Source organism: Oncorhynchus tshawytscha, linkage group LG13 (genome assembly GCF_018296145.1).
Source record: "Oncorhynchus tshawytscha isolate Ot180627B linkage group LG13, Otsh_v2.0, whole genome shotgun sequence".
Taxonomy (NCBI): domain Eukaryota; kingdom Metazoa; phylum Chordata; class Actinopteri; order Salmoniformes; family Salmonidae; genus Oncorhynchus; species Oncorhynchus tshawytscha.
This window is the reverse complement of record NC_056441.1, coordinates 66771103-66792376: the sequence shown is the minus strand read 5'-3', so window position 1 is coordinate 66792376 and position 21274 is coordinate 66771103. Positions and strand designations below refer to the sequence as shown.

The 21274-nt window shown below is 45.0% G+C and overlaps 1 pseudogene; it reads left to right on the top strand.

The window, feature by feature from the left end:
• Nucleotides 1-255: 255 nt before the first annotated feature.
• Nucleotides 256-20902, top strand: LOC112265535 (annotated as a pseudogene).
• Nucleotides 20903-21274: the final 372 nt, after the last annotated feature.

Genomic DNA, 21274 nt, shown 5'->3' with positions numbered 1-21274 from the left:
CTTCGGCGGAAGTCGTGACATCTACAATGTAGAAAATAGTAAAAATTAAGAAAAAACATTGAATGATGAGTAGATGTGTCCAAACTTTTGACTGGTACTGTGAAAATAGTAAAATATGTCACATGTATTAATGAAAAAAACATTGAACCAGGCTGCATCACATCCGGCTGTGATTGGGAGTACCATAGGGCGGCGCACAATTGGCCCAGCGTTGTCTGGGTTTGGCCGGAGTATCAGGTTTGGCCGGGGTTTGCCGTCATTGTAAATAAGAATGTTCTTTGTTCACATCCGGCTATGTTCACATCCGGCTATGGCTGTAGCCAGATGTGCTACAGCCTGGATTCAAACCAGGGACTGTAGGTGACACCTCTTGCACTGAGATGCAGTGACTTAGACCGCTACACCACTCGGGAGCAACAGCAATGAGCAAACAGTGGTTGTATTTGATGAATGCTTATTGAAAATGTATAGATTTCAGCAAACAATGAAAGGCACGCAACTACAGAGGACGAACATGGGTACATGGTAGGCGTTTCACAATTTACATTTTTGAAGTATTGACCTTGGTCCATGTAGTAGGAGCTAGATTCCAAAAAAAGCCTGGTCTCTGCCCCTCACCTTTGGTAGATCATCAGAAACCTCCTTCACCATGGAGAGGCGTTTAGTCCATTACCCTTACATCAACTGTAATTGTCTATCTGCTAGTGCACATGTTGGTAGCCATGCCCTTTCATTTGTTTCCATCCTGATCTGTATTCACCTTTGAATGATGTCATCCCCAACAGTCGATGACGTCGATGACTGCTCTTACCAAAAAACAGAAGAAAGAGGCGAGAAAGCTGGACAGACGACACAAAGCCAACCAGCTGCGGCAAAATAAGAAGGACCTGGTAAGATGCTCTTGCATTTGACACAATGTCACTTTGGAACCACAGCGGTATAAATCAGGCAAGTTAAAAGTAGAGTCAGCTTTATGACATTGCAACGAGCAGCACCGCACATATTGAGATGAACACGATGCAAGACTTTGCAGTCACACAGAGTATATGCTACAATGTGGTAGCTATGGGACCATAACAGAGGAGAAGTTCAGCATCAATACACTCTCTAGTTGTTGTGGAAATCAGCACGATATTACTATTACTTCGTACATTGCTGAGTCTACCTTAAATGCTACGTGTCTGTCCTGTCCAGGTCCTGGCAGAGAAATGTCATCTGGGCAGCAGGGATGGTCCCCCACACCTGGTGGCTGTGGTTGGCCCTCCATGCAGGTGTAGATGCTGAGGCTGTGACCAGGCTGCTGTGGTGTGAGGAGGCTGGCTGGCTGGTGTGTGAGGAGAACAGTGTGTATGAGGTCAGTGACAGCTTTAGCCTGGTCATGGCCCGCTTCAGAGGTTCACCTTCCTCCACCCAGACCCAGGTAGCTCACCGACTTGGCTACAACAATTTGTTTATGTTGTCGAAACTAAAGTTATATAGATACTGACTATAGTTTACGTAAATGAAAGTATAATCCATGTCTGGATGTACTCAACAATTATAAGGGGCATTCTGAGTCATTCATTTACATTGGATATTTTTATTCATTTAGGGGACGCTCTTATACAGAGCGTCTGAAGTTGTCCGCATGCTTCCCATCTGAAACAGTTTAGAAGTGTTTGTGCATATATTATGATGACGTTTATGTTAGTTTTGGACTTGGGGTGCATTTTCTGGGGGCAAGCTGAAGTTCGGAGCCGAAGTCTACGCTCCTTCGTTGGTGATTGGTCAACAGTAGAGATTATTCTATAAACTCTGTCATTCAACGAGAGACAACTCACTTTGATGTACATTTTTTTCATTGAAAAATACTGCACCAAACATCTTAGTTAGATGTTAAATTAGATCTCTGCAAAAACATCATTTAATTATAGATTCCTTGAGATATCTTAGATCAATTCTGACTATTTTGAGGAAGTGTATACTTGCTATGCTGTCTCAAAATGGACAAACAGTACTATTGTCGTTATATTTTTTTAAAATTAAGCAGAGGTTTTCTAAGGGAGTATGCAAGCGCACTAATTCGGTTCGGCTAGCCGGGTTTGGCTAGGTACCAGCCGAACTGAAGCATGCTGACTCCTTTACAGGAGCAATTAGGGTTAAGTGCCTTGCTCAAGGCCACATCGACAGATATTTCACCTAGTCTGCTCGGGGATTCGAACCAGCTACCTTTCGGTTGCTGGCCTAACGCTCATATCCGCTAGGCTACCTGCCTTCATTCGATGCTGATGCTAGTACTAATCCGATAACATAATCTCTGACTCTATTCTCTCCCTTCTCTCTCTAGTTGACATGCACTCTCTACTGGATGTGGTGATGGTAGCAGATAGTCTGGTGTTTGTGCTGGACTCTACAGAAGGCTGGGACAGTTATGGAGACTACTGCCTTGGTCTCTTTGCACAAGGGCTACCAGCCCATTGTAAGCTTCCATACAAGCTATCCAAAAAAGATGCTCACAGTGCGCTGGATTTTTTTCAACTTGTCCTCTCCCCTTGCAGATTAGATAAATGTTTAGCAGATGACATACTGTAGATATTATACTGATTCCTTTACTCCAAATCTCAACTACCCCATCGATTTCTCTGCATCCACTGTCATCTCTATCCTATATAACCTCCATTTCTCTCTCCCCCAGCTCTGGTGTGTCAGGGTGTTTCAGACCTGGCAGTGAAGAAGCGTGTGGACTCACGGCAGGCGCTAGCCAAGATATCCAAAATCCGCTTCCCTGGGGCTCGCCTCTTCCCTCTGGACTCAGACCAGGACGCCACACTGACTTCAGACACCTGGGAGCACAGAGGCAGAGGAGGTTGGGCTTCTGCTCCCGTCGGCCTCACCTCCTGGGTCAGCAGGCCCTACACCCCCAACAGCTCTGAGAAAGAGAGAGGGGAAGCCCCCACGGGCCTGGGGACCCTGCGTGTGTCTGGGTATGTCTGAGGCTGCCCTCTGCAGGTGGACAGGCTGGTGCACATCTCTGGGTTTGGAAACTTCCAGCTCAGTCAGATCGAATCACCCATAGACCCCCTTCCCCTCAACTATGACCGCCCGTCCTGCCAAGCCTGGGAAGGAAGGAGACGTAGGCATGCAGGTGGGTCAGTTTCTCCCTCTCTCTCTCTCTTAAGGCTCAGTTCCCCCGGGAGGGGAGAGAAATGGGAGGATTAGAGGGAACGTATTTAAGTTCACACAGGACAAAAGATAGGATAGACTGAACCTAGCTCCCCGGCACATACAGGTGAAGTTGGAAGTTTACATACACCCAAGTTGGAGTCATTAAAACTAGATTTTCAACCACTTCACAAATTTCTTGTTAACAAACTATAGTTTTGGCAAGTAGGTTAGGACATCTACTTTGTGCATGACACAAGTCATTTTTCCAACAATTGTTTACTGACAGATTATTTAACTAATAACTTCACTGTATCACAATTCCAGTGGGTCAGAAGTTTACATACACTTAGTTGACTGTGCCTTTAAACAGCTTGGAAAATTCCAGTAAAGGATGTCATGGCTTTAGAATCTTCTGATAAGTTAATTGACATCATTTGAGTCAATTGGAGGCCTACCTTCAAACTCAGTGCCTCTTTGCTTGACATCATGGGAAAATCAAAATAAATCAGCCAAGACCTCAGAAAACTAATTTTAGACCTCCACAAACCTGGTTCATCCTTGGGAGCAATTTCCAAACGTCTGAAGGTACCACGTTCATCTGTACAAACAATAGTACGCTAGTATAAACACCATGGGAGCCCTCAGCCGTCATACCGCTCAGGAAGGAGACTCGTTCTGTCTCCTGGAGATGAACGTACTTTGGTGTGAAAAGTGCAAATCAATCCCAGAACAACAGCAAAGGACCTTGTGAAGATGCTGGAGGAAACAGGTACAAAAGTATCTATATCTACAGTAAAACGAGTCCTATATCGGCATAACCTGAAAGGTTATCAGCAAGGAAGAAGCTACTGCTCCAAAACCGCCATAAAAAAAGCTAGCATACGGTTTGAAACTACACATGGTTATCGTTATTTTGGAGGAAAACGGGGGAGGCTTGCAAGCCGAAGAACACCATCACAACCGTGAAGCACGGGGGTGGCAGCATCATGTTGTGGGGGTACTTTGCTGCAGGAGTGACCGGTGCACTTCACAAAATAGATGGCATCATGAGGGAGGAAAATTATGTGGATATATTGAAACAACGTCTCAAGACATCAATCAGTAAGTTAAAGCTTGGTCGCAAATGGGTCTTCCAAATGGACAATGACCCCAAGCATACTTCCAAAGTTGTGGCAAAATGGCTTAAGGATAACAAAGGACAAAGCCCTGACCTCAATCCTATAGAAAATTTGTGGGAAACTCAAAATGTGTGCAAGCAGGGAGGCCTACAAATCTGATTCCGTTACACCAGCTCTGTCAGGAGGAATGGGCCAAAATTCACCCAACTTATTGTGGGAAGCTTGTGGAAGGCTGTCAAGTTCGTCATAAGGAGTAGACCAAGATGCAGCATGGTATGTTTCCATCCTTTATTTTGGAATAGAAAACTTCAAAACAACAAAGCGAACAAAGGAAACGTGAAGCTATAATAATGCTCACAGGCAACTATACATAGACAAGATCCCACCAAGCACAATGGGGAAATGGCTACCTAAATATAATCCCCAATCAGAGACAACGATAAACAGCTGCCTCTAATTGGGAACCATACGAGGCCAACATAGATATACAATTCCCCTAGATAACCCAACCTTAATCACACCCCGACCTAACCAACATACAGAATAAACAGCTGCCTCTGATTGGGAACCATACGAGGCCAACATAGATATACAATTCCCCTAGATAACCCAACCTTAATCACACCCCGACCTAACCAACATAGAGAATAAACAGCTCTTTATGGTCAGAGCGTGACAGTACCCCCCTCCTCCCCAAAGGTGCGGACTCCGACCGCAAAACCTGACTCAATAGGAGAGGGCCCGGTTGGCCATCTACCGTCGGGGGCAGCTCCGGTGCGGGGCAAAGTCCCCACTCCGCTCGTGGATACGTCATCGGACTAACTGGACCGTAGATCGTCGCCGGGGACTCTGGATCGTCACCGGAGGCACCGGACCTTGGATCGTCACCGGAGGTTCTGGACCGTGGATCGTTGCCGCAGGCTCCAGACTGTGGATCGTCGCCGGGGATTCCGGACCGTAGATCGTCGCCAAGGACTCCGGACCGCGGTTCGTCTCCGGGGACTCTGGACCGCAGACTGTCGCTGGGGACTCTGGACCGCAGACTGTCGCTGGAGGCTCTGGATGGCGGACCGTCGCTGGATGTTCCGGACCGTGGACCATCTCAGAAGGTTCCGGACCGTGGACCGTCTCAGGAGGTTCCGGACCGTGGACCGTCTCAGGAGGTTCCGGACCGTGGACCGTCTCAGGAGGTTCCGGACCGTGGACCGTCGTTGGAGGTTCCGGACTGTGAAACGTCGCCGGAAGCTCTGGACTGGGAACTGTTGCCGGGAGCTCTGGACTGGGAACTGTCGCTGGAAGCTCTGGACTGGGAACTGTCGCCGGAAGCTCTGGACTGTGGAGGCACACAGGAGGCCTGATGCGTGGGACCGGTACAGGTGGCACCGGGCTGATGACATGCACCTCAGGGCGAGTGCGGGGAGGAGGCACAGGACGTACTGGACTGTGGAGGCGCACTGGAGGCCTGATGCGTGGGACCGGTACAGGTGGCACCGGGCTGATGACACGCACCTCAGGGCGAGTGTGGGGAGGAGGCACAGGATGTGCTGGACTGTGGAGGCGCACTGGAGGTCTAGAGCGTAGAGCTGGCACAACCCATCCTGGCTGGATGCTCACTTTAGCCCGGCAAGTTCGGGGTGCTGGCACAGGACGCACTGGGCTGTGGAGGCGCACTGGCAACACAGTGCGTAGAGCCGGCGCAGGATATCCTGGACCGAGGAGGGGTACTGGAGACCAGGAGCGCTGAGCCGGCACAACCCGTCCCGGCTAGAAGCTCACTTTCGCACGGCAAGTGCGAGGAGCTGGCACAGAACGCACCGGGCTGTGGATGCGTACTGGAGGCACATTGCGTATCTCTGCAAAACATGGTGCCTGACTGGTCCCACACTCCTCACGGCGACTGTCTCGCTCCAGACACCAAACCATCCACTCTACCTCCCCTCAACTATCTCACAATACTCCTCGCTCAGTCTATCCCAATATTCTTCTTCGCTCTCAGACTCGCCCCTCGGCTTCGCCGACCACTCCGTGTGCCTCCCCCAAATGTACTTTTTGAGGCTCCCTTCCGTCGTGGCCGCAAACCCCGGTGTCGTCGTTGTCCTTCCTTCACCTCTTGCGTCTGCTTCCATGGAAGGCTTTCGTCTCCTGCCATTATCTCCTCCCAGGCCCAGGATACCTGCTCCTCCTGGCCACGCAGCTTGGTCCGTTTGTGGTGGGATCTTCTGTCACGTTCGTCATAAGGAGTAGACCAAGATGCAGCGTGATATGTTTCCATCCTTTATTTTGGAATAGAAACCTTCAAAGAACAAAACAAGAAAGCGAACAAACGAAACGTGAAGCTATAATAATGCTCACAGGCAACTATGCATAGACAAGATCCCACCAAGCACAATGGGGAAATGGCTACCTACATATGATCCCCAATCAGAGACAACGATAAACAGCTGCCTCTGATTGGGAACCATACCAGGCCAACATAGATATACAATTCCCCTAAATAACCCAGCCTTAGTCACACCCCGACCTAACCAACATAGAGAATAAACAGCTCTCTATGGTCAGGGTGTGACAAAGGCTACCCAAAACGTTTGACCCAAGTTAAACAATTTAAAGGCAAGGCTACCAAATACTAATTGAGTGTATGTAAACTTCTGACCCACTGGAATGTGATGAAAGAAATAAAAGCTGTAATAAATCATTCTCTCTACTATTATTCTAACATTTCACATTCTTAACTGATCTAAGACTAACTGACCTAAGACTGGGAATGTTTACTTGGATTACATGTCAGGAATTGTGAAGAACTGAGTTTAAATGTATTTGGCTAAGGTGTATGTAAACATCCGACTTCAACTGTCGACTATTGCAGCATAGATACTGGAGGCTGAGACGCGGGGGTTGGGGGACACTGTGGCCCTGTCCAATGATACCCCTGGACAGGGTCAACCAGACAGGATATAACCCCACACACTTTGCCAAAGCACAGCCCCCACACCTCTAGAGGGATATCAACAGACCACCAACTTACTACCCTCAGACGAGGCTGAGTATAGCCCTCAAAGATCTATAGCCCTGCCTCCAGCTGTTTGCTTAGAAATTCTAGGGACAATAAGGAGGCCTGCATCTTGTGACCGTAGCGTACGTGTAGGTATGTACCAAATCGGAGAGATGGGTAGGAGCAAGTCCATGTAATACTTTGTAGGTTAACAGAAAAACCTTGAAATTAGCCTTAACAGGAAGTCAGTAATATTACTGGAGTAACATGATACAATTTTTTGGTTCAAGTCAAGATTCTAGCAGCCGTATTTAGCACTAACTGAAGTTTATTTATCAGTTTAGCAGGAGAGTATAGCATTGCACTAGTCTAATCTAGAATTGACAAAGGCATTGTTTAGCTATTCTGCATTTTTGTGCACAATATTTCTGATTTTAACAATGTTACGAAGATGGTCACAGCTTATCACGGGCTGATATCATTACATACAAAATTGACAGTGATTTAATTAATAATTTACAAACTATAGTGAAGGCATTTATCAGTGCTGCTTCTGCTTGTTGGCAGTACGTGCTAACTGTGCTCTCTATGTGTTTCAGGATGGTGGTGTTGATGAAATGGAGTCAGTGCGGGTGCTGATGAAGGCAGACCCAGCTCGCAGGGAGAGTCTGCAGGCTGAGGCAGAGGTAGGCCCCATGGATGGAGAGCAGACCTGGCCCACTGATACTGAACTGCTGGAGGCTGAAGGTAAAGGGAGAGAGAGGGCAGAGTTATAGAGGGTCGTTATGTTGAATTACATGTTAGAACTATGGTTGCAGTGCTGTTGTTGGCATCCATTGTATGGGTACTTTGAACTGGTTCATGTCAACACATTGAGTTTATTATTGTCTCTGGGTTTACAATGTAATGAACTTCTTTAATAAATGTTCTCCTTCCCCCCTCGTCCTCCCCTCAGAGGCCAGAAAGAGCAAGCGTGCTATGAAGGTGCCTAAGGGGACATCAGACTACCAGGCCACATGGATTGTGGATGAGGAGGATGAGAATGGTGAGGAGGATGAAGTGAGCACGGACGATGAGGAGGATGATGACGCGATGATGGACGAATCCATAGATGAAGAGGACCTTGACTCTCAGGTGGTGTGTATTGAATACAATCCACAGCCTGGGAAACGGAAAAGTCTGCACAGAATAATAGTTATGTATGTATTTTTCCAGCACATACATCAGTTTCAAGTTTTATTGTTACGTGCCCAAGTACAGTGCTTTTCTTGCAAGCTCTAAACCCAATAATGCAGTATTCATAAACAATAACATAAGGAAGAGCAAAGACACTAGAAATTAGAACACGAGAAAGTAAGAAGCTATATACAGGGTCAGTTCCAGTACCATTTTAAACAATGTGCAGGGATACTGGAGTGATAGAGGTAGATATGTATAGGGATAAGGTGACTAGGCATCAGGATGTATGACAGAGTAGTAGCAGTGTAAATGAAGATTGTTAGTGTAAATGTGTATGCATGTTATGTGTGTGTTGTGGTGTCAGTGTGAGTGTGTGGAGTCCTGTGAGTGTTCATAGAGACAGTGCATAAATGAATGTGAGGGTCAACTCAGTTGGTGTAGCCATTACTACAGAAGAAAGAGTGACAACTGTTACACTGACCTCGTCCTGTCCCAGGGCATTGGGTGCACTGCTAAGGTGTTTGTTTACATGTTTGTTTACCCTCTGTCTGTTGCGATAGTGAAACCACTAAAGGAAAGCGTAAGCAGACAGAGTAGTGTAAGGAGAAGAGGGTGATCCTACAGTCTGAGTTGATTGTTGAGACGTCTGAGCTGATATGGGGTGATGCGGAAGAACGCAGGGGGAAGCAGCTCAGACAGGACAGTGATTGGTGGAGAAAAAAAGTTGCGGCGCCGGACGGTGTGGTTGGGGGTGGAACAAAACAGTGTATACGTAACCCGTGGTTGGTCTGCGGCGCAGCACCACTGTTTGTTTTCTCAGTGTCTGCCTCTGGGCTGTAGTGCCAGGCTGCTCACCGTGGCAACAATAGTGTTTGGAGCAAGGGTCCCGAGAGAAGCCACCTGATTTCCTGCTCCGTGGACACAACTTCCCGTCTGGACCAAGGGAGGGACGGCCATTTATTTATAACAGCCTTGCTTGAAAGAAAGGGGGAAATTCGTCTTTGGAGAAAAGGTTCAGCTCCATTTATTTTCTTTAATCGTTATTAGAATGTGTTTGATGTTGGGGTTAGACTAGGAGATGTTAACAATGGAGGAAAGGGTGCTGGGGATGATCATGATTATTATTGTTATTACAGCTGGAGTTGTTCTGAAGGTTGTGAATCGACCCCATGCAGTGTGGATCCCCCCCCATGTATCTCTTGCTTACTGTAATGCCACTTCTGTGAGAACCACTTTTACACTTCTTCTAACTTCCTTGGGCCAACACCATTAGGTTTATATATAGTAGAGGTCGACCAATTATGATTTTTCAACGCCGATACTGATTATTGGAGGACCAAAAAAAGTTTGAAATGTATTTGTAATAATGACAATTACAACAATACTGAATGAACACTTATTTTAACTTGTAATGTAATACATCAATAAAATCAATTTAGCCTCAAATAAATAATGAAACATGTTCAATTTGGTTTAAATAAATGCAAAAACAAAGTGTTGGAAAAGAAAGTAAAAGTGTAATATGTGCCATGTAAGAAAGCTAACGTTTAAGTTCCTTGCTCAGAACATGAGAACATATGATAGCTGGTGGTTCCTTTTAACATGAGTCTTCAATATTCCCAGGTTAGAAGTTTTAGGTTGTAGTTATTATAGGAATTATAGGACTGTTTCTCTCTATACCATTTGTATTTCATTAACCTTTGACTATTGGATGTTCTTATAGGCACTTTAGTATTGCCAGTGTAACAGTATAGCTTCCGTCCCTCTCCTCGCTCCTCCCTGGGCTTGAACCAGGAACACAACGACAACAGCCACCCTCGAAGCAGCGTTACCCATGCAGAACAAGATAGGCTTGAAGTCATAAACAGCGCAATGCTTGATGCACAACAAAGAGCTGCTGGCAATACGCATGAAAGTGCTGTTTGAATGAATGCTTACGAGCATTTGAACATCTTGGCCATGTTCTGTTATAATCTCCACCCGGCACAGCCAGAAGAGGACTGGCCACCCCACATAGCCTGGTTCCTCTCTAGGTTTCTTCCTAGGTTTTGGCCTTTCTAGGGAGTTTTTCCTAGCCACCGTGCTTCTACACCTGCATTGCTTGCTGTTTGGGGTTTTAGGCTGGGTTTCTGTACAGCACTTTGAGATATCAGCTGATGTACGAAGGGCTATATAAATAAATTTGATTTGATTTGATTTGAGCCTGCTGCTGCCCACCCCCGCTCAGTCAGACTGCTCTATCAAATCATAGACTTAGTTATAACATAATAACACACATAAATACGAGCCTTAGGTCATTAATATGGTCAAATCCGGAAACTATCATCTCGAAAACAAGACATTTATTCTTTCAGTGAATTACGGAACCGTTCTGTATTTTATCTAAGGGGTGGCATCCATTAGTCTAAATATTCCTGTCACATTGCACAACCTTCAATGTTATGTCATAATTACGTAAAATTCTGGCAAATTAGGCGGCCCAAACTGTTGCATATATACTGACTCTGCGTGCAATGAACGCAAGAGAAGTGACACAATTTCACCTGGTTAATATTGCCTGCTAACCTGGATTTCTTTTAGCTAAATATGCAGGTTTAAAAATATACACTTCTGTGTATTGATTTTAAGAAAGGCATTGATGTTCATGGTTGGGTACACATTGGAGCAATGATACGCACCGCATCGATTATATCCAACGCAGGACACGCTAGATAAACTAGTAATATCATCAACCATGTGTAGTTAACTAGTGATTATGATTGATTGATTGATTGATTGTTTTTTATAAGATAAGTTTAATGCTTGCTAGCAACTTACCTTGGCTTACTGCATTCGCGTAACAGGCAGTCTCATCGCGGAGTGCAATGAGAGGCAGGTGGTTAGAGTGTTGGACTAGTTAACTGTAAGGTTGCAAGATTGAATCCCCCGAGCTGACAAAGTGAAAATCTGTCGTTCTGCCCCTGAACGAGGCAGTTAACACACTGTTCCTAGGCCGTCATTGAAAATAAGAATGTGTTCATAACTGACTTGCCTAGTTAAATAAAGATTAAATAAAGGTGTGTAAAAAATAAAATATATATTTTTTAAATTGCCCAAATCGGTGTCCAAAAATACAGATTTCCGATTGTTATGAAAACTTGAAATCGGCCATTCCGATTAATCAGTCGACCTCTAATAAATAGTATAATGCCCTTGGCTTGAACCTCATTAACACCAGTAGTTCACATTACATACGGTGCCTTCGAAAAGGATTCAGACCCCTTGACTTTTTCCACATTTTGTTACAGCCTTATTCTAAAATATATTAAATAAATAAAAATACTCAGCAATCTACACACAATGCCCCATAATGACAAAGTGAAAAAACAGAAATGCCTTATTTACATAAGTACTCAGGCCCTTTGCTATGAGACTTGAAATTGAGCTCAGGTGCCTCCTGTTTCCATTCATCATCCTTGATGTTTCTACAACTTGATTGGAGTTCACCTGTGGTAAATTCAATTGATTGGACATGATTTGGAAAGGCACACACCTGTCTATATAAGGTCCCACAGTTGACAGTGCATGTCAGAGCAAAAATCAAGCCATGAGGTCGAAGAAATTGTCCTTAGAGCTCCGAGACAGGATTGTGTCAAGGCACAGATCAGGGGAAGGGTACCAAAACATTTCTGCAGCATTGAAGGTCCCCAAGAACACAATGGCTTCCATCATTCTTAAATGGAAGAAGTTTGGAACCACCAAGACTCTTCCTAGAGCTGTCAGCCTGGCCAATCTGAGATTAAGGTAGCCCCCCGCACCTCTCTGAGGGGTTGGGTTAAATGCGGAAGACACATTTCATTTGAATGCATTCTGTTGTACAACTGGCTAGGTATCCCCTTTCCCTTCCCAAATGGGGGTCTTGGTGCAGGTCTTGGTGCATCTGTGCAGCACTCCACCAATCAGGCCTTTATGGTAGAGTGACCAGACTGAAGCCACTCCTCAGTAAAAGGCACATGACAGCCCGCTTGGAGTTTGCCAAAAGGCAACTAAAGACTTTCAGATCATGAGAAACAAGATTCTCCTATCTGATGAAACCAAGATTGAGCTCTTTGGCCTGAATGCTAAGTGTCACGTCTGGAGCAAACCTGGCACCATCCCTACAGTGAAGAATTGTGGTGGCAGCATCATGTTGTGGGTATATTTTTCAGCGGCAGGGACTGGGAGACTAGTCAGGATCGAGGCAAAGATGAACGAAGCAAAATACATAGAGATCCTTGATGAAAACCTGCTCCAGAGCGCCCAGAACCTCAGACTGGGGCGAAGGTTCACCTTCCAACATGACAACGACCCTAAGCACACAGCCAAGACAACGCAGGAGTGGCTACGGGACAAGTCTGAATGTCCTTGAGTGGCCCAGGCAGAGCCCGGACTTGAACCCGACCGAACATTTCTGGAGAAACCTGAAAATAGCTGTGCAGCAACGCTCCCATCCAACCTGAAAAAGCTTGAGAGGCTCTGCAGAGAAGAATGGAAGAAACTCCCTAAATACAGGTGTGCCAAGCTTGTAGCGTCATACCCAAGAAGACTCGAGGCTGTAATCGCTGTCAAAGGTGCTTCAACAAAGTACTGAGGAAAGGGTCTGACGACTTATATAAATGTGATATTTAAGTTTTTTTTATTTTTAATAAATTAACAAACATTTCTAAACCAATTTTTGCTCTGTCGTTATGGGATATTGTGAGTAGATTGAAGAAAAACAAATTTGATAAATTTTAGAATAAGGCTGTAACCTAACAAAATGTGGAAAAAGTCTGGTGTATATGATGTAGTATGTACAGTAGCTCTACAGTAGAAACTAGTGATGGGGGGGATCGATACAGTTGCATATCGTCGGGATATTATTTTTGACGATATATAGTATTGACATTATCGCAATATTATTTTTACGCCAGATGGCTGTACTTTCACCAAAATTCCAGCATATTTCCTTCATAGCTTGTTTAATAGGGAGCGAATTTTGTTTTCAGCACTTTTATTTCAATGTCTGAACAAAACTTGTTTTCTCATGGCTGTCTCTTGTCCCTCTGCAGCAGACATATAGTGAGCAATATGTTTGTAACATCGAGTCATAATAAAATCACAGTATCTAATCGCAATACATATAGAATTGTGAGAATCGCAATACAATTCTCAGCCCTAGTAGATGCTGCCTCAGGTGGTGGTTCGGAGGAGGAGGAGGAGCTGAATTCCACATCAAACAAGGGTGGATCAGACCAGCGCTATGATGAGTGGATGGATGAGGCAGAGGAAGGGGGGGGGTTAAAACGCTACCGGGAGGCTCGGGCCAATGAGATGTTCCCAGATGAAGTGGACACACCTCTAGACCAATCGGCTAAGAACAGGTAAGGGCATGACAATGATATTGTCTATCAAATACACAGTGGCCCCTTTTCCTTCAGTACTGTACAGGACCCTCTGCTCTTAATGTAGGCTACAACACAGCGGGGCAGTCTAAGCAAAATCATTCAAACGATCCATGAAAAAGACATGTAACACCCACAGTCAACCATGACTCACATACAGGTAACTGCCAAAATAAAGGAAACGCCAACATAAAGTGTCTTAATAGGGCGTTGGGTCACCATGAGCCAGAACAGCTTCAGTGCCCCTTGGCATAGATTCTAAGTGTCTGGAACTCTATTGGAGGAATGTGACACCATTCTCACACGAGAAATTCCATAATTTGATGTTTTGTTGATGGTGGTGGAAAACACTGTCTCAGGCGCTCCAGAATCTCCTATAAGTGTTTGATTGGGTTCAGATCTGGTGACTGAGACACACACACCGTTTAAACACCCTATGCTCTTTTGAGACCCCTGAGATCTCTTCTAGCCATAGTAGCCAAAATAATGGCAATTTCTACATTTTTGCACATAACCTTAAGCATGATGGGATGTTAATTACTTAATTAACTCAGGAACCAAACCTGTTTTTTGTTGTTGTTTTTTCACCTTTATTTAACCAGGTAGGCTAGTTGAGAACAAGTTCTCATTTGCAACTGCGACCTGGCCAAGATAAAGCATAGCAGTGTGAACAGACAACACAGAGTTACACATGGAGTAAACAATTAACAAGTCAATAACACAGTAGAAAAAAAAGAGAGTCTATATACATAGTGTGCAAAAGGCATGAGGAGGTAGGCGAATAATTACAATTTCACAGATTAACACTGGAGTGATAAATGATCAGATGGTCATGTACAGGTAGAGATATTGGTGTGCAAAAGAGCAGAAAGGTAAATAAATATAAACAGTATGGGGATGAGGTAGGTAAAATTGGGTGGGCTATTTACCGATAGACTATGTACAGCTGCAGCGATCGTTTAGCTGCTCAGATAGCAGATGTTTGAAGTTGGTGAGGGAGATAAAAGTCTCCAACTTCAGCGATTTTTGCAATTCGTTCCAGTCACAGGCAGCAGAGAACTGGAACGAAAGGGGGCCAAATGAGGTGTTGGCTTTAGGGATGACCAGTGAGATACACCTGCTGGAGCGTGTGCTACGGGTGGGTGTTGCCATCGTGACCTGTGAACTGAGATAAGGCGGAGCTTTACCTAGCATGGACTTGTAGATGACCTGGACCCAGTGGGTCTGGCGACGAATATGTAGCGAGGGCCAGCCGACTAGAGCATACAGGTCGCAGTGGTGGGTGGTATAAGGTGCTTTAGTAACAAAACAAATGGCACTGTGATAAACTGCATCCAGTTTGCTGAGTAGAGTATTGGAAGCTATTTTGTAGATGACATCGCCGAAGTCGAGGATCGGTAGGATAGTCAGTTTTACTAGGGTAAGTTTGGCGGCGTGAGTGAAGGAGGCTTTTTAAAATTTTATTTTACCTTTATTTTACTAGGCAAGTCAGTTAAGAACAAATTCTTATTTTCAATGACGGCCTAGGAACAGTGGGTTAACTGCCTGTTCAGGGGCAGAACGACAAATTCGTACCTTGTCAGCTCGGGGATTCGAACTTGCAATCTTTCGGTTACTAGTCCAACGCTCTAACCACTAGGCTACCCTGCCGCTTTGTTGCGGAATAGAAAGCCGACTCTAGATTTGATTTTAGATTGGAGATGTTTGATATGAGTCTGGAAGGAGAGTTTACAGTCTAGCCAGACACCTAGGTACTTATAGATGTCCACATATTCTAGGTCGGAACCATCCAGGGGCGTGCAGGTGCAGGCAGCGAACGGTTGAAAAGCATGCATTTGGTTTTACTAGCGTTTAAGAGCAGTTGGAGGCCATGGAAGGAGTGTTGTATGGCATTGAAGCTCGTTTGGAGGTTAGATAGCACAGTGTCCAAGGACGGGCCGGAAGTATACAGAATGGTGTGGAAGTACCTGCTTTCAATAGACTTTGTGTCCCTTATTTACTCAAGTGTTTCCTTTATTTTGGTGGTTACCTGTACGTTGAGTTTATATTTACATTTGGAAAAATGGTCAAGCAGAATGTGATAACCTTGATGAACAGCTCATTTCCAGCCAGTGACTTGATCCTGGCCTCTGGTCAAAGAGTCAAAGCACTCCAAGATGTAACATTTCCTTTAGCAACACTCAAGGGAAAGTCTGAGGAGGGAGGAATGTACCAAACTTGTCTGAAACATCTGGTCATATGTAGTAGACAATGCCTTCGAGCCGTTAACGCCCAAACTTTACTTTCCAGGACGTCCTGGCCCAACGTAGTTATTTAGCTATACGTTGACGTTGCTAATTTCCTGTGTGCTCAGGTTCCAGCGTTACAGGGGCCTGAAGAGTTTCCGCTCCTCCCCCTGGAACCCTGTGGAAAACCTGCCTGCAGACTACTCCCGCATCTTCCAGTTTCAGAGCTTTGAGCGCACAGGCCGCCGCATACTAGCTGAGGCTGCGCAGGAGGAAGAAGGGGCCATGGTAAGAGTCTGCCGTGTGTGTGACATCCTGTTTCAACCCTGTCCCCTCTCTGTGCCCCCCCATCCATTAACCCTGCTCTGCTCTCTAGGTGGGCTGGTATGTGACCCTCCATGGAGTGGATGTTCCCCCCACGGTGACGGAGAGTGTCCAGGCAGGCAGACCTCTGGTTCTGGTCTCCTTACTGCCACATGAACAGAAGGTATACAGTATTAGCATACACCTGAATGAATGTCTTAAGTCTGAAAGTTTAGAATTGTAACCCATTTCTGCTGTAAAATATGTTGCTAAAAGTGTACACAAACTACAGAGTAATAGAAATTCTGAATATATATATATTTGTATATTATAAATATGCACTATGTATACAAACGTATGTGGACAGCCCTTCAAATTAGTGGCTATTTCAGCCACACCCGTTGTTGACAGGTATATAATATCGAGCACACAGCCATGCTATCTCCATAGACAAACATTAGACATTAGGCAGTAGAATGGCCTTACTGAAGAGCTCAGTGACTTTCAACATGACACCGTCATAGAAAATTTAAAAAAGTCAGTTTGTCTAATTTCTGCCCTGCTAGAGCTTCCCCGGTAAACTGTAAGCGCTGTTATTGTGGAGTGGAAACGTCTAGGAGCAACAACGGCTCAGCCGCAAAGTGGTAGGCCACACAAGCTCACAGAACAGGACCACCAAGTGCTGAAGGACGTAGTAAAAATCGCCTGTCTTTGGTTGCAACACTCACTACTGAGTTCCAAACGGCCTCTGGAAGCAACGTCAGTACAATAGCTGTTCGTCGGTAGCTTCATGAAATGGGTTTCCATGGCCAAGCAGCCATACACAAGGCTAAGATCACCATGTGCAATACCAAGCGTCGGCTGGAGTGGTGTAAAGCTTGCCACCATTGGACTCTGGAGAGTGGAAGAGTTCAACTATCTGGAGAGTTCAACTATGTGGCAGAATTTTGGGAAAGCCCTTTTCTGTTTCATCATGACAATGCCCAAGTACACAAAGCGAGGTCCATACAGAAATGGTTTGTCGAGAGCAGTGTGGAAGAACTTGACTAGCCTGCACAGAGCACTGACCTCATTCCCATCAAACACCTTTGGGATGAATTGGAATGCCGACTGCGAGCCAGGCCTAATCTCCCAACATCAGTGCCCAACCTCACTAATGCTCTTGTGGCTGAATGGAAGCAAGACCCCAAAGAAATGTTCCAACATCTAGTGGAAAGCCTTCCCAGAAGAGTGGATGCTTTTATAGCAGCAAAGGGGGGACCAACTCCAAATGAATACCCATGATTTTAGAATGAGATGTTCGATGAGAACGTGTGTGTGTGTATTTGTGTGCGTGTGTACAGTGCCTTCGGAAAGTATTCAGACCCTTGGACTTTTTCCACATTTTGTTACGTTACAGCCTTATTCTAAAAAAATGTTTTTTTAATCCTCAGCATTCTACACACAATACCCCATAATGACAAAAACAGGTTTTTAGACATTTTTGCACACTTTTTAAAAGTAAAGAACAGAAATACATTATTTACATAAGTATTCAAACCCTTTGCTATGAGACTCAATTGAGCTCAGGTGCATCCTGTTTCCATTGATCATCCTTCTTGTTACTACAACTTGATTGGAGTCCACCTGTGGTCAATTCAATTGATTGGAATGATTCAAAGGAATTGTCCGTAGAGCTCCTAGACAGGATTGTGTTGAGGCACAGATCTGGGGAAGATCTGTGACTCTTCCCAGAGGTGCAAGACTCTTCCCAGAGCTGCCCGCCTGTCCAAACTGAGCAATCTGGGAAGAAAGGCCTTGGTCAGGCAGGTGACTAAGAACCCAATGGTCACTTTGACAGTGCTCTAGAACTCCTCTGTGGAGATGGGATAACCTTCCAGAAGGACAACCATCTCTGCAGCAGAGAAACTTTCAGCTCATACAAGGAGAAGACTGATCAGAGATGCAACCAAGAGGCCCATGATCACTCTGGATGAACTGCAGAGATCTACAGCTCCAAAACATAAAGCAAAATCCACAATGGAATGGTTCAAAAATAAACATATCCAGGTGTTAGAATGGCCGAGTCAAAGTCCAGACCTGAATCCAATCGAGAATCTGTGGAAAGAACTGAAAACTGCTGTTCACAAATGTTCTCCATCCAACCTCACTGAGCTCGAGCTGTTTTGCAAGGAGGAATGGGAAAAAATGTCAGTCTCTCGATGTGCAAAACTGATAGAGACATACCCCAAGTGACTTACAGCTGTAATCGCAACAAAAGGTGGCGCTACAAAGTATTAACTTAAGGGGGCTGAATAATTTTGCACGCCCAATTTTTCAGTTTTTGATTTGTTAAAAAAGTTTGAAATATCCAATAAATGTCGTTCCACTTCATGATTGTGTCCCACTTGTTGTTGATTCTTCACAAAAAAATACAGTTTTATATCTTTATGTTTGAATCCTGAAATGTGGCAAAAGGTCGCAAAGTTCAAGGGGGCCGAATACTTTCGCAAGGCACTGTAGATAGATAGAAGTTATAATTCTAACAACCCTAGCTTCTGGTCTTATTAACACTATAGTTCATCAGAAACTATTCTTCCAGTTCCTTACCCCTTGGTTTCTTTCTATCCTCTGTGATCAGATGTCAGTGATGCACATGCTGTTGAGGAGACACCCCATCAACACAGACCCTATCAAGTCTAAAGAGGAGCTGATGTTCCACTGTGGATTCAGGAGGTTCAGGGCCTGCGCCATCTTCTCCCAGCACACATCAGGTTAGGGGACCTGGCTAAACTGCACCATTTATGTCTTGAACAAAATTATCTATTGAATAAAAAGTATGGCAAATATGCTGACACTGTGGGGACTGGAGTATTGTGTGTTGGCTAGCTTTCAGCACTTTAGCATTAACAAAGCAAGTGATGGAACCATGTCTACAGTCAGTGTTCGGCTCAGTGTTGTATCTAACCTGTGATTGGCTCTCTCTCCAGCCGACAAGCACAAGCTGGAGCGTTTCCTTCGAGCTGACGCCCCCACGGTGGTTTCTGTAAAAGCCTCCATTACATTCCCCACCGCTGGGGTACTGCTCTTCAGACAGAGGGAGGATGGTAAGGGCCTGGATAGAGTGATGTTTGGCTGAATTAGTATGTCTCTATCTGTTTGAAGATGGGGAAGGCTAGAGGAACACATTGCCATTCTTTGCTTCTGTGTTCATATAAATGTTTGTGTATCTGATGTGTAGCTGAATTAGTATCTCTGCCTGTGTTTGAGCCTGTATCTCTCCTGGGCTCTCGAGTGACGCAGTGGTCTAACACACTGCATCTCAGTGCAAGAGGTGTCACTGTAGTACCTGGTTCGAATCCAGGCTGTATCACATCTGGCTGTGATTGGGAGTCCCATAGGGCGGTGCGCAATTTGCCCAGCGTTGTCTGAGTTTGGCCGGGGTAGGCCGTCATTGTAAAAAAAAAAGTCTCTTAACTGACTTGCCTAATTAAATAAAAGTTAATAAATAATAATAAATACAATTGTCTCCCCCAGGCATGCAGGACCTGTTGGGTACGTGTGGTGCTGAAGAGGATCATGTTGAGTGGACACCCTTTCAAGATCAACCACTGGTCCGCTGTCTGCAGATACATATTCTTCAACAGGGGTGAGGGGTCACTGAGCTGAGCACTACATGTTTCCCAATAATATCCCCATAACTTCTCACATATACATATACATATTCTTCAACAGGGGTGAGGGGTCACTGAGCTGAGCACTACATGTTTCCCAATAATATCCCCATAACTTCTCACATATACATATACATATTCTTCAACAGGGGTGAGGGGTCACTGAGCTGAGCACTACATGTTTCCCAATAATATCCCCATAATATCCCCATATCTGCAGCCAGATGTGATACAGCCTGGATTCGAACCAGGTACTACAGTGACACCTCTTGCACTGAGATGCAGTGTGTTAGACCACTGCGTCACTCGAGAGCCCAGGAGAGATACAGGCTCAAACACAGGCAGAGATACTAATTTGCAAATGGCACCCCATTCCTTTGATAGTGCACTACTTTTGACCAGGGCCCATAGGTCGTGCACTATATAGAGAATCTGTACCATTTGGCCCACAACTTCTGTCGTACTACCAATGTGGCGATGTAGGAAGTGGCTCTGACTCACCTGTGGTTTACATGATGTATCTTCATTTTAACTGACCTCTGCTCTTTTCTCTCTGGTAGATGACATCCTGTGGTTTAAGCCTGTTGAGCTGAGAACCAAGTGGGGTCGGAGAGGACACATCAAGGAGGCCCTAGGTACAGAGAAAACATAAACCTTGTCAATACGTCGCTGGACATATGACCCCTATGGACCTCTGCCCCTGCCCTGGGTCAAGGGAGAAGGGACTCAGATGCTGGATGATTTTGACATGGAGTAGGTCTGTTGCAAGAGATGGACTATATGGGTTTTGGAGTCTGTTCTGATGGACTGTGGCGATGACATTTTCACTCCAAGAGATGGATTGTCATTTGTATTAAATAAAACCAATCAGACCAAATCACTTGTTTATTTTTATTTCATTAGAAAACGTCCTTGTGGTCCAGTTAGTTTGTTTCCTGGCCATTAGATGGCAGCAGCGTATAAGAGGAACAGGCTTTTTGTTGCAGTGACTGATAACTGGGTGGAACTGAACTCACTGATTATCTGAGACTCATGCACTGTCATGTCCCTGTACTCAAACACTAAAAACTTGAAAAAACAAGAATCAAATGTTGAGGCATAATCAGAGGACGCATGTTCAGATCAATAATACTGTTGTACAGATTCCATTCTCAATTTCAACATGTTTGGCACATGAATTACACAGAAATAGATAATCTGAACAACAATGATCATAATTTTGGATGAACTAGCTTGCCTTTCCTATTTAGGTCCATTG